Source organism: Schistocerca piceifrons, chromosome 1, assembly GCF_021461385.2.
Source record: "Schistocerca piceifrons isolate TAMUIC-IGC-003096 chromosome 1, iqSchPice1.1, whole genome shotgun sequence".
Classification (NCBI taxonomy): domain Eukaryota; kingdom Metazoa; phylum Arthropoda; class Insecta; order Orthoptera; family Acrididae; genus Schistocerca; species Schistocerca piceifrons.
This window is the reverse complement of record NC_060138.1, coordinates 926,153,350-926,167,638: the sequence shown is the minus strand read 5'-3', so window position 1 is coordinate 926,167,638 and position 14,289 is coordinate 926,153,350.

Below are 14,289 nucleotides of genomic sequence, written 5' to 3'. Positions count from 1 at the left end.
TAACGACCAAAGGACGCCCACTCCGTTGTTCATCATGCACGTTTGCGCGGCCATGTTAAAATGCTCTCACCCACTTTCTTACCATTCCATCACTCATATTGTTTTCTCCGTAAACTGCACAGATCTCACGATGAATATAGATCGCTTTTAGGCCCTTAGCACTAAGAAATCTTATAACAGCCCGTACTTCACAGTCGGCGGGACTCACGATTATCGGAGGCATCTTGAACACTCAGTACACAACGTAAACCAGGAAGAATCAGACTGTAATGGCGTCAGTGCGTAGATTAAAAATAAAATTGAGATATCTTAGCACGTCTTTTTTAAATTTCAAAACGGTACTTACTTAAAAAACACGCCTCATACATATAACAGAGACTTTAGTAATCAATAAAATATTCTTCTTCGCTATTTACAAAGGTCTTCCTTGAAGGTTGCTCGATAGAGATCGGAAAAGGTGAAAACTGAGAGCGCAAGATCACGTGAATAAGTTGGGTGTGGAGTGGCTTCCCACAATTCAACTCCTTACCGTGTTTTTTGTCAGTCTAGCAGAATGCGGGTGGGCGCTATCGGGGAGTAGCATCACTTCACGCCGTCTTCCGGGTCGTTGTTCTTTGAGTGTGTCTGCAAGACCTTTCAGTTGTTGACAACAAAAATCAACAGTGATGGTTACACCTCGGGGAAGCAATTCGTAGTACACCACACCGTCGGCGTTCTCCCAGATGCAAAACATGACATTATCCACATGCGCGCAGGTCTTTGTGCGGGGATTTGCTGCTTTGTTTGGGCTACCCATTCCTTTCTTTTCCTTAGGTTAGCGTAAAGACACTTTCCCTCGTCGCTAGTTACGGTAAAGGATAAGAAGGGTCGGTGTTTTACACGTGTCAACTGATGACGAGCAGGCAGAGATGCACCTATGGCCACCTGCTGATTTTTGTGATTCTCTCTTCCCCACTGCAAGCAAATGTCGCACGACGGTGGAATGATCACAGTTCATCATATTTTCCAGTTCTGGAGGACACTGACCTAAATCATTGTGTTCAATGCCCTTAAAAGATCTTCTTCAAACCCTGAAGGTCTTCCTGAACGTGAAACATGTCAAAACGATCCACCCCTGAACGTGGAGAGTCACACATGTCAAAACGATCCTCCTCAAAACGATAAAATCATTTTCTAGCCTACCTATGACCAGTGGCATTATCGCCATACACTCCGCTGCTCTCACCCCTCTATTGAACTCAAACAGAAGAATATGTCGGAAGCGTTCTAATTTCTCCACTTGGCACTCCATTTTCTAGCGTCCAAAGCTTCACTCAGTATCTCCAAATGTTAAAATGACAATACGTAAACTAAAATAGTAACACTGAACTACAAATCAAAAATTACATAGAAACCGGAATACCAACAAGCAAGAGAAAAACTTATGCACCAAGCTAATATTAATACGTGAACATCGGAAACTTAAGTACCGATTTTTAATATTAATTATTGAAGGACGCCAATTAAACTTATAATTTGAAAAGCACTTTGGTACGAATGTGCATAAAAAACGTCATGTCTGGACGTAGCCACTAAGAGATCTAAAAGTAAGTAGACATACACATATGAGAAAAGTCTCTCTCACACACTGCTAACAATTTCACCCCGAGTATCGATGTCGTGCTATGGTAGAAATGACGCACGAAAGTAACAACGTTTTCCGAAATCGCATTCTAGGGATGGTCATGTTTAAATACGCAGATCGTTCATTTCCGGTAACACCCATATCGGGCAGCTACAGTGCCACAGTTGCAATGTCTTTGTTGTTGCCAGCAGCCGAAAACGGAACAATGAAGTAACGAAACCTTCCAAAACAACAAAGATTGTACCGAGCGAGGTGGCGCAGTGGTTAGACACTGGACTCGCGTTCGGGAGGACGACGGTTCAATCCCGCGTCCGGCCATCCTGATTTAGGTTTTCCGTGATTTCCCTAAATCACTCCAGGCAAATGCCGGGATGGTTCCTCTGAAATGGCACGGCCGCCTTCCTTCCACATCCTTCCTAATCCGATGAGACCGATGACCTCGCTGTCTGGTCTCCTTCCCCAAAACAACCCCAACCCCAACAAAGCTTGTACGTAGATAATACCATTTACTGGCGTTGTTTTCTCGTTTACTTCTGTCTCAGAGTAAACTGGGCTAACTACCTGTTCATCTGCTACCGTTACCACAAAATTTGAAAGAAGTTCATAATTTTTCAATTTCTTCCTTTTGAGTAGCTGCAACGTAGCTTATTATACGGAACCTACATTTGTTTTGGGCTACGCGATGAAGAACACTAACGGGCTGAACTGGAACACAAATAGCCAGAAACACACAATTTCTGAGTAGACAAAGTAGTAGGAACAATGTAGACACTGATAATGACACTCCTAGTGTTGTCTTGAAAGATACATTTAAATGTGGACTGAACATAATTCCAAATACTATTGATAGTTATGATTTCGATTTGATGAATTTAAAATGCATATTTTGTAATGAAAAGCATTTCGTGCCTGAGGTTACTTTACGTATAAACTGATTTCACACTGTGTTGTCATAAGGGACTGAGTAATTGGCCGCCGTTAACAAATGGCTCAAATGGCTCTGAGCACTATGGGACTTAACATCTGAGGTCATAAGTCCCCCAGAACTTAGAACTACTTAAACCTAACTAATCTAAGGACATGACACACATCCATGCCCGAGGCAGGATTCGAACCTGCGACCGCAGCGGTCGCGCTGTTCCAGACTGAAGCGCCTAGAACCACTCGGCCACACCGGCCAGCCCGCCGTTAACACAAAATTTGTTTTTGAACGCTCTGTATGAAGGACTCGCTCCAAATGGTAAAACAAAGACAAATCAAAGAATTATTTCAGCAGTATAAGTAGCTACAATGCGTCATTTGCTATTGTGAGTTCTAAGGCTAAAATTTCGGACGCAGTCTTACGTGAAGTGGATCACATTAAGATTCACGACATTTTTTATAATAGATCAGCTTCAGTGATTTCTACGAATCCACAGAGGGAGGTATATTGTACCATAATTATCAATTATATTTCCTATTCCATTCGTATACTGAGTGAAGGAAAAATGAATATCCCTAGGCTTCTGTAAGTGCCTCATTATCTCCAATCTTATTCACTTAACGTCCACTGCATGGTTAGTGCAGATGGCAGCTATACGAAGGACTCGGGTTCGATTCCCTGTACCGTCAAGGATTTTTCCTCGGTGGAAATGCTTGTATGCGGTGCACTCTAACTTGTGTTGCCAATTGAGGAGCTACTTGACCGAGTATCAGCGGCTTCACGGTCTGGAAAGGCTATAAAACCTCTGGGAGAGCGGTGTGATGACCACATGCTCCTCTATACAGCATCCGCATGACGCCGCAAGGAAAAGGAGACATGGCGGCCGGTAGACATCCATTGGGCCACACGGCCTGGAAGAGGACCTCGTTACTCCCTTAATCTCTGCCCGAGATATATGTTGGGGTCAGCATAACGTCTCCCCAGATATCTTTGAATACTATTTATTTAATATGTTCTCACCGACGCTGAGAATTTTTTTTGCCGCTGCAGGGCGGTGCGCGTTTTCATGCTTTCCTTAACCTCGCGGCGCTGCTTTTCCGTTTCTTTCAGCGGGGCAATGGTCGTATCCCAACGCTCTAGCTATTATTTCAACATATTGACTTATTTTGGAAGTGGTGCAAGTACATTCTTTTAAAAACAAGAGACCACAAAATAATTTTACATTAAATATTCACAGGGTAGCCGAGCGGTCTCAGGCGCCTTTGCTACTGTTCGCGCGGCTCCCCCCGTCGGGCCTTCGAGTCCTCCCTCGGGCATGGGTGTGTATGTTGTCCTTAGCGTAAGTTAGTTTAAGTAAGATTAAGTAGTGTGTAAGCCTAGGGACCGATGACCTCAGCAGTTTGGTCCCATAGGTATTACCACAAATTTCTAGTTTTTTTTATTCAAAAGTTATACAATATTTCATTTGTTCAGAAGATTCTCTCGTTGTAGGATCACACAAGAATTGTGTTCACAGCTGCTGGTTAAGCCTGACTAATAGGTAATACATCATACGTTAGGATATTGGTGGTAGCACAGATGCTAGAGTCGAAAATGAGCGACCAGCGGTACACGCCATCGCGAACGTGGTAAATTTAACCAACAGAGTTTTCCGAAAACAACGCCGCCTTTTTCCAACGATTCCCATTTAAGTTCCCTGATCATCTCTGAAGCATATCATTTGGACAACACCGATCTTTTACGATCCTAGCGCTACGTCTCGAATTCGATGTCTGTTGTCACGGCTATTTGATAATCATTCCAAACATTGGATCAATAATGTAGAATTGGTCGCCTTAGAATTTTGTATGTGATTTATTATACAGTTGCGCCGTACTTTCCTAGAAGTCTTCCAACAAATCTAAATCCTCCATTCGTCTTCCTAAATACTGACGTTACTTAAGTCTTATCTCATGTCCCTTCTTAATACCATCCATAAATACTTACACAATGTGACGTGCGCAAGATGTTCGCCACTAATCTTCTAACAAGATACTACAGGTTCATTCACGACTGGATGAAAGACTGAATCCCGATACCGTCAACGAAGGAAAACATTTTTGTACGGGATGCTTCTTCACAGCCAGAACACACCGCATTGGCCTTAGAATCTTGTATGTGATTTCTTTTAGAAATGCGCTCCACTTTCCTAGAACCCTTCCAATAAATCTGAGTCCTCCCTTCGTCTTCCCTAATACTGACGCTATCAAACAGTCCAATCTCATTTCCTTCCTTAGTGCCACCCACCTACACTACTCACCTCTATCTGAACTTTTATAAAACATATTACATTTTATCAGGCAGATGCTATTTACAGTCTTATTCCTTGGAAAATACAACTTCATTTACGTTTTTTAAATCGTCTGATAACTTGCAGACCTGAATTATAGAGACGTAATGATTCCCTAACTTCATGTACAGAAATGTAATGTCGTGCATTTTACGAGACGTTACAACTTAGTTGTTTATTACAAATGGAATGAATTATGTCAAACAAAGACAAAAGAATAATAACAGGTATGGATATAAAGAGGAATGATCACAATACGAACTGTTGCATCTGAAGTAACAGCCAGGCTTTGATTCACTGGCAGAATATTAGTAAATTTCTTTCGCCTACGATTTATTTGTTTGTAAAGCTAGTTAATAGTGTACAATTATACATTTGATAATGTGTCTGACCCATTTTTGGTTGGTCGAACACGGGACTTCAACGGTATGCAAATAAGTGTATTAAGAATTGTGATAGTGATTTTCCAAGTGTAAATGTAGACGGAAGGGTGTCTAATGACTACGACTGTTAAATTAAAAAAGCTATCAAATGTTATGAACTATTCTGCACACAGTTTAATTTTACAAATTAAACAGCACTAAAAATTCGGTAATTACAGCAGCGAAGATCGTAATTCTAGTACTCATCCGAATATTGCATTTGGTGTAGTTCTCTTAAAAGACTCGTGTCTACAGCTAAGCCACTCTCATCGTTATCAGATACAGAATTCCACCGAGAGTGTTACTTTCTTGCCTTATACATTTAGCCTCTGCCTGCAGCTTTGCGTCACTGTCATTGCTTTTAATTTCTTTTTCCACTTTTTACATACAATGGCTGGAGTGTGGCTTGTGTACGCGTTCGTATCGTTTTTCAAGCTTACAGGACAATTATCAATTTCCCAAATCTTTGTTAGTAAAGAAGAAACGTAATATTTGTCATTAAGACTCATTGTTTTATAGTTTCGAAGGACTGACAGACGAACGTGGGTGCTAGTAATATCTGGAATATCTAATGGAGACTCTCAGCAGAAAAGAGAAATTCCTAAGTGGAATAGGTGAAAGATTTTTCTACGTCCAAGTCATTCGAATAACTTATGTTTTCACTGTTACGGAACATTACAATGAACGCTTCCTCAGACAAATTTATACTTACATGTGACACGAGTAAAAGAGGCGGTTGTCGGAGGCTTGGAAGTGGCAACAGGAAGAGGAAATCAAGTTTTGTGATTACGAAACTTTGTTTATGCGTTAGGCTTATTTTAAAGCAAACAGTAGAAGAATCGTCAATCTTAAGGATGTACTGAACACCGTAGTACTTTACCACACGTTATCCAACAGTAGATGGTGTGGCGTTGTCTCTCCCCAACTGAAACTATCTGACTGTCAGTTAGAGCAGAATCTACAGCTTCACTTTGAATGCGAACTATGACACTGTTTCATTTTTTGCTTACGGAAAGCGCTGCCAGAGGCGCAAGTAATAACTACAGTTAGAAAGATTCTGCAGTCAACGAGATCAGAAATACGGACTGGAAGTATTCAGTATTAATTGGGAGGTGCGACCGGTGACCACTCTGGGAGTGTGGCCTCTTTCTGTTTACCAAATTTAATCTTAAACTATTGGAGATAATTGTTTTGGTAGAGTATGAAACAGTTGGACAGAGAGAAAATAGCGTGTGACCATTGGCTTCGAATCTACAGACGATCTTGATGAAACTTTCTGTGCTCCAGAGTAATACGTTTATTACATTCGTACCGTAACGATGCGTTCCAGGCATCTCATGCTCCGGATTAGATCCCACGAGATACCACTAGAAACCGTTCTCAGGTGTACTGTGTGTAGGCCTGGTGCGTGCTCTTAATTGTATATCAGCACACAAGTATGACATGAGCAGGAAGGCGTTCGTAGCGCCACTTTCAGAGGTAGACTACCTCTTCCATCATTCCAGCAGTATTAGAACCGTTAGTTGTACTAATTACACCGGCTAATTGCCACTTCCTGGAAATTTGGGATTCGAAGGGTGTGGGGGAAGGAGCTCGTTTCGACATACTGACGTATTAAACGATCGTATCTTCGTAAGGCGACTCGGAAGAAGCAGCTAGATATCTCATTCTCAGTCTCGATGTCATTCGCCCTCTTCGTGTCACTGCCTGGTGGCAAGTTAGCACAACCACTACCTCTCTCCCTCGCAAAGGAGTGAACGGTGCAGTCTACGTCAGTCGCCATAACTACTGATTATATACATTTCCACGCTACGAACCCCTTCTTAATCGTCACCCATTCTGAAACTATGCTGCAGAGCTATAGCTTTTGTGGGTAGCGATTATTTACCGTTATAAAGGTGCTGCAACATACACGTGATAATGACCGGAAATTAGCTACTGTCGAACACTGGTATTTTGTAATCAGGATACCCCAACAATAGAGCGTTGAAGCGATAAAAATAGCGTCGGAAGTCAGTCATTATCTCGAATAACATATCTCTCCAACACGTGTTCGACATCCTCTGGACAGGTGTTTTGTGGTAGTCTTTCAACGTTCATGAAGTGAGGTTAACAGACATTGGAAGTACGTATTATAGTCACCCTTCAGCTTGTTTCAAACACTGGTTTGAATCTATGTATGATAGACGTCAGAAGAAGAGGAAAAGGAAGATCAGAGTTTAGGGTGTCATCGATGACGCGTTCATTAGAGATGGAACACAAACTCGAGACTGGGAAAGAATGCCTAAGAAAGTCGGCCGTACTCTTTACAAAATATCAAAAAAATCAACAAGGTCTTGAGCAAATCTCCGAAAACCGAAATTTGGAAGCCCGGATAGGGATTTGAACTGCGCCACAGAAGAGGCTGTTTTATCCTGAGGATGGCTGTGTGGGTCGAACTCTTGTAGTTATGTCTTTTTTAAATTTCAGTTTACTGGTTTTCGGGTCGTTCCCATTCAGCCATTTCAGTAATGGAAAGAGGATATGATAGCGTATTGGAACTGATTTTCTTGTCAGTTACGATGATGCTGACTCCCAGACGAAGAAGCTATTTCTTTGGTGCTATCGTTTCCGTTCGTAGATGTATCGCGGGCAAGAAGCATATTGGCACTTTAGGTAGAATCACGAACAATGGCGAATTTCACGACGACAATGTCTCCATTCACGCTGATAATTCTCTCTCCAGAGGTTGTTTTACAGATATGCAAACGAATTGTAACAGGCTCCGAGACCACTTAATCTTTTAATTCGAAAATTTTACTTACGGAAAGAAGTGCTTCACTGCGTGATAAAGTTATGAAACTCTTCCGGAAACTTTTCACGATTTGTGCGCATTGCTTTCACAGTTTTACAAACCGATAAACACGCTATTTATCGTGTACATCGAGCAGCTTTCATTATACACTGCACGCAAAAAAATTGGTACACCCTTTTAGAGGTTTCCAGTTCACTCAAGATTTATTGTTGTAAAAGTACACATGAAGTAGATGAAATGATTACTTTTACAAATCAATAACGCAAGATGTTCTGCCGTACCAGGTATCGACTATATACACATGCTGAAACAGCCATATTAGTACGTTGTGTAGCCCCAACGGGCACCAATCCAGGAGCTGATTCTGGCAACTAACAGATGGCGAATACTGACCTGGGATTCGTTACTCCGTGCCAGCTCGACCTGTTCACGTATTTCTGTAAGAGTTGCTCGCTGAGTATTTGCACGACACACTTCTCGTCCCATCATACACCACGCGTGCTCAACTGGAGACAACTCCGGAGATCGTGCTGTCCAGGGAAGCTGCTGCACATCTTGCAGCGCACGTTCAGTTTCACGGACAGTGTGTGGGCGAGCAGTATCTTGTTGGAACAACTAATCACTTTCTTGTTGCACGAACAGCAGAAGGACGGATATAACAACATTCTGCACGTACCGAGCTCTGGTTAGCTTCCCCTCCAGAAACATCAAAGGTGAACGAGAGCTGTAGCTTATCGCATCCCAAACCATAAGGCCTGAAATTGAGCCAGTGTCTGTTGGACGAATGGACTCTACGAGACAGCGCTCACCTGGTCTACGTCGTACGAGCAAACGACGACCACTTGCGTGCACGCAGAATATGCTTTTCTCAGTGAGGACCATGGCGCGCCATTCCATTTTCCAAGTGGCCCTCTGATGACATCAGTCGAACGAACCATGTCGATGCTGTGGAGTGAGTGGGAAACAGGCTAGAAGTGTGCACGCGAATACGCGGTTCGCAACAGTTCGTGTTGACACCTCTGGGCTCACGAGCCCTTTTATCTGAGCTGTTGTAGCTGTACGATCTGCTACTGCTACCCTTACAATACGACCATCCTGGAGGGCGTCTGTGATGCGTGGACATCCAGAACTTCACCTACGGTTGAGGGAATGATCACGTGATCACTGATACCAGCATCGTTGCACACCTTATACAGCACGTCCAACGTGTGTCGCAATTCTCCGAAAGGACCATTACGCCACTCGAAAGGCCACAATTTTACCCCTCTCAAACTCGCTATGTTGGCTGTAGGAAGCCCGAGTGCGTCTTCGTGGCATTCCTTACTACAGATGGCGCTCTGGTAGCTACATCGCTATCCTATCTGTTGGCGGACAAAGTTGAAACCACTATCAGTCCATCTACTATTCCTAAGTCCCTAAAGCGATACGCCATCATCGAGCCAAAATTGATGTCTTTCCAGGAGTACTATTTCCTTTCCGGCATTGTATTAGAAGCGATGTATGTGAATTACAACACAAGTAAACTTTATCTGAGCATGTTATCTCATCCACTCTCGTTGCCATCAACAGCCGATGAGTAGAGAGGATGCTCACTTGGCGGCGCTATTTCATTCACCTGTAGCGAAACGTACTTTACATCTAATGGATATGCAGTGGATAGAACTGCGAAATGCAAGACGTCTGAGATTTCACTTTGTGTTTCATGCAGAATGGGGTCAGTGGGTAAAGTGGCGTTCAGGTGTGTCCACGGCAGAACCCACGCGTCTGGGAGCGTTGCGTCATGCCGACGGCTGACAAATACGAGGCGCTCCTGAGTGTATGTAAGCAGTGTTTAGTAGAAGTCCCGCCTTGCGCAACAGTGCTCGTTGTATATTCTTTCTACTGCGCTCACACAAGATGCGCCCGTGTAGTGTTAAGCGTTAGATGGCACAAATATCAAAGCGTATTAACGATTTTCCAATATATGGGAAGTTTTCGAACAAATAATGCTTCAATTTTTTTATGGTCGTTAATACGAATAGGAAAATATCTTCTTAGATGCTTCAAATTTGATGCCTCCTCTGAACGTGTGCGAAGTTCCATTAACTTCGACAGATGGCAGAGCCATATGAACCATTAAAATGGGAGCTACGCAAGACACTCGTTATAATCAACGCGCTGTAATTGAATTTTTGGTTGCGGAGAAAGAAACCGTGGTGAACATCCATAAACGTTTGGGTGCAGAGTATGGTAATGATGCACTTTATAGTACTAATGGGTGATGGGCAAAGAAAGTGTCAGTAAGTGAACAAAGTGAGCTCCAAGATCTTCCGCGTTTGCGACGTCCCTAACAACTGTTGCTCCCAACGTGGTGTATCGCGCGGATGCTATCGTCCGTACACAGCGTCATATCACAACTCGACAATTGGCTCTACAGCTAGTGCAGTCCATTGTAAGTGTGTGTGGATTGTCAGAGACATTAAAATATTCAAAGGTGCGGTCAAGGTGCGTTCCACGATTGCTCACAATAGACGGCAAAATTCAGAGGCGTAGGTGAAAACTGAACAAACTCAAGAACAGTTCCAGATATGTTCAGACTGACAAGAAACCAAAAGAAATCTTCCTCCAACACAATAACGCACGTCCAAACAAAAGACTCAGCAACCAGGAATACATCGGCAAACTGCGTCGGACATCATCGACTCGTCCACCCTATAGCCCAGACATGGCACCATCGGACTTCCGTCTGGTTGGACCACTCAACGTTTCTCTACGTGGGATACACTTTGAATATGATGAGAGCGTAATGCGGAATTTGAAGACATGTTACGATCAGGAAAATAGCATTTACCAATAGGGGAATACATGTCCTTTCACAAATCTGGTGTAAGACCATAGAAAGTGATGTACATAAATAATATTACATGTAAAAGAAATGGTTACTTATATTGTCACAAAATTCTAACTCTTACGAATTAATATGTTCCAAGAAAAACTCTGTGTCGTATTATTTATTGAACGACCTCTTATATCCCACAGTCACACAAAATTTTTGGTTGGGTGGTGGCACTTAATTTTTAACACTGCAGAACGTTAGGCCAACTGTTACTCCTAAATTTATCAGTTGTCTGAGGTCTGCGACTTATGAAATAATTTCTACTGCTTTCGTCACTTTTTACTACATTTATCGCTAAGACGCGTTTCGAGAGCATGCTGCTATCATCAGGTGCATATTGCGTTAATCTGATGCAATGATATAGTTTACTTGTTGGATGTGCCATTGAGGTTATGTAACGAAATATAATCCTTGTATCACTCTCCGCTCAATAATGGAAGTGTTAACTACTATCTTTGTATACGCATGCACTTTAGCAGTTCTGACAACGCTACTGTAATGCAGCTAAAATATCTGAGAAAGAAGGTGACACGAAATACACATTTCCGGTATCCATCTGCTTTTTAGCTCCTCTTTGAAAATGCAGCTCGCTGAAAATAATAATCGACGTCTAGGTGGCATGTCATAGGTTTAAATTTCAGGTAAGAACTGGTCAAGATTCAGACATCTGTCAAATGTTCAGATGTTCAAATGTGTGTGAATTCCTAAGGGACGAAACTGCTGAGGTCATCGGTCCCTAGCCTTACACTTCCCACGCCTTGGTTCCCGGGTTCGATTCCCGGCGGGGTCAGGGATTTTCTCTGCCTCGTGATGACTGGGTGTTGTGTGATGTCCTTAGGTTAGTTAGGTTTAAGTATTTCTAAGTTCTAGGGGACTGATGACCATAGATGTTAAGTCCCATAGTGCTCAGAGCCATTTGAACCATTTGAACCTAGCCTTACACACTACTGAAACTACCTTAAACTAACTTATGCTAAGAACAAAGAAAAACACACACACACACACACACACACACACAGAGACGCACACCCGTGCCCGAGGGAGGACTCGAACCACTGGCGGGAAGGGTCGCGCAATCCGCTACATTGTGCCTCAAACCGCGCGGCATATGTGTCCATCTATTGCCGTCATATCACACACAGTAATTTTGATAGTTCCAAAATGTCTTCGGAATTAATGATTTTTCTTTACTGAAAGTCTTCAGCCGAACAAAAGCGTCGAACTTCATTTTAAAAGGTTCTTGCAAGCAAATGCAAAATTACACTCACAATTTTCGTAGGGCAGAATCATTTGAAACAACTTCGAGGCATAAAATCATGAAATGTGATCTGTTCAGCATGGCATACTGGGTCAACCACTAATTTCTACTTCCAACTGACACAACCAACAGTCTCCTACTACTGTGTACGATACACAACGAGTGAGTTACAAACTGCTTTTAAAGACAGAAATTTAATTCGTGATTTAGACCGAATGTGATCAATATAAAAACTCATATATTACTATAAAATACAATTTGTGTAATTCTTCAGAATGATACTCTTATTTACACTTTGTTACATGTGATACATAAAATGAGGATCAACATTTTTCTCGGATATTCACGTTCTCAAATTTAACACGGAAAACGTCCTTGTCGACTATGAATAACTACGGAAACAGTAATAGCTATAATGTTCATCATCATATGGAAATCAAGTATCGCGTAGTTCTCGACTAGAGTGGCATCGAAATATTTGAAAGAGAAATGTAGTATAGAGGGGTTTAATTTCGATAAAAGAGAGACCATAGGTCTCTACACCCTGTACAGAAAGATACATCTATTTTAGTGTGTACCTCAAGTGAGTTGTATGTTTGAATCATTTCCTTAATGTTTTGAATTACTTTTTTTATGGAAATTAATTTGTCTGGCACACAGAGCACAGTGTTTAACACACCATCGCCATTAAAACTTTCACTTCCAGATGTTTACATTATTCCCGAGACCGTTAATTACTACTAAGATAAACTAATATCAGTTGCTGAGGAAATGCAAATAAAGATAGAATCATCTGCATAAGCATCTTATGGAAAATATTAAATTCTATGGTTATCTGGAAGTTCTTGGCTATAGAATATCGATAAGACTTTTAATAAAATAATTATTACACACTTTTGAAGAAACTGACTTGGTGACTTTTTAGCTTATACTTTAGCAACTTGCTGCCACGTACTTCGCCATCAATGAAAATTTCTTATTCATTATACATGTCCATTTGGTGTCCCCTGTCCAACTGTTACTGTTTAGTTGCAGAAGTAAATATACTATTAGAATGTATCATTCATTATGCAGAAGTCTGAACACTGTAACGGATTTTGTGAACTGTCTGGATTTCGTCCTGACCTCTGTGGGTAATGGTGTTAGCAGTTAAGCTATCCAGACAAACACGCCTTACATACTTCCTCAATCCTTCAACGTGCCAATACTTTTACGGTGAAGCTTTCAGTTCTCGATGCCTGGAGTTCCTAGTTTCCTAGTATTCAATCAATGGCGTGTCTAGAGGGACCTTAATCTAATTGAACATTTGTGGGATACCGGCTCTATGTTTGGCTGACGATTTCTACCTCTTACAATTCTACCTCCTGGAATCCTGCAAGAGTAGAAGTCGACGAACGCACGGGAGGGGGGTTGTAATGCTGTTTTCAAAGAGATCATTTACCTTGTTAAAGCCTGATTACAATCATTTCCTTTTAAATTTTGAAAACCTTTTCACGAATGAGTTCAAATGAAAATGTCTCGAGAAAATGTTGCCATTTTCGTTCTGTTCATTCATTTACAGAAAAGGCGGTAAATTAGAATATTTTGATTAGTGGGTCTTCCATTTGTCGCGTAATACACGATAGAGAATGCAAATAATCGTCACAAGACTAAAGTTCAATAAAAGGTTTTCAAACTAAGAAACACATTTTTAAAATAAATAGAATATTATGTTCAAATCCTCATGTCTTTTTCAAATATGTTCCGGTAAATATAGTAATTTAGAATATTAAATTCCTTTTTGACTAAGGTTGTATTAATAAAATATAATTTGAAAGTAATGTTTTTTCCTCTGTAAATACGACAATGATAATCATTAAGGATTCTCTTTCACGAACCATTTTTTTTTCGGTAATACCAGAAGTACACACAATTTTAAGGAGAATTTCACAGATAACGTGACTCCTTCATGGCAGACACCCCAAAGTGGCAATCATACCATCTTTATTTTTGTAAAATAGCAAATTTTATTTTCCTAGCACATACACTTACAATCTGTTTTAAACTAATTCCTAAGTCTTTTTTA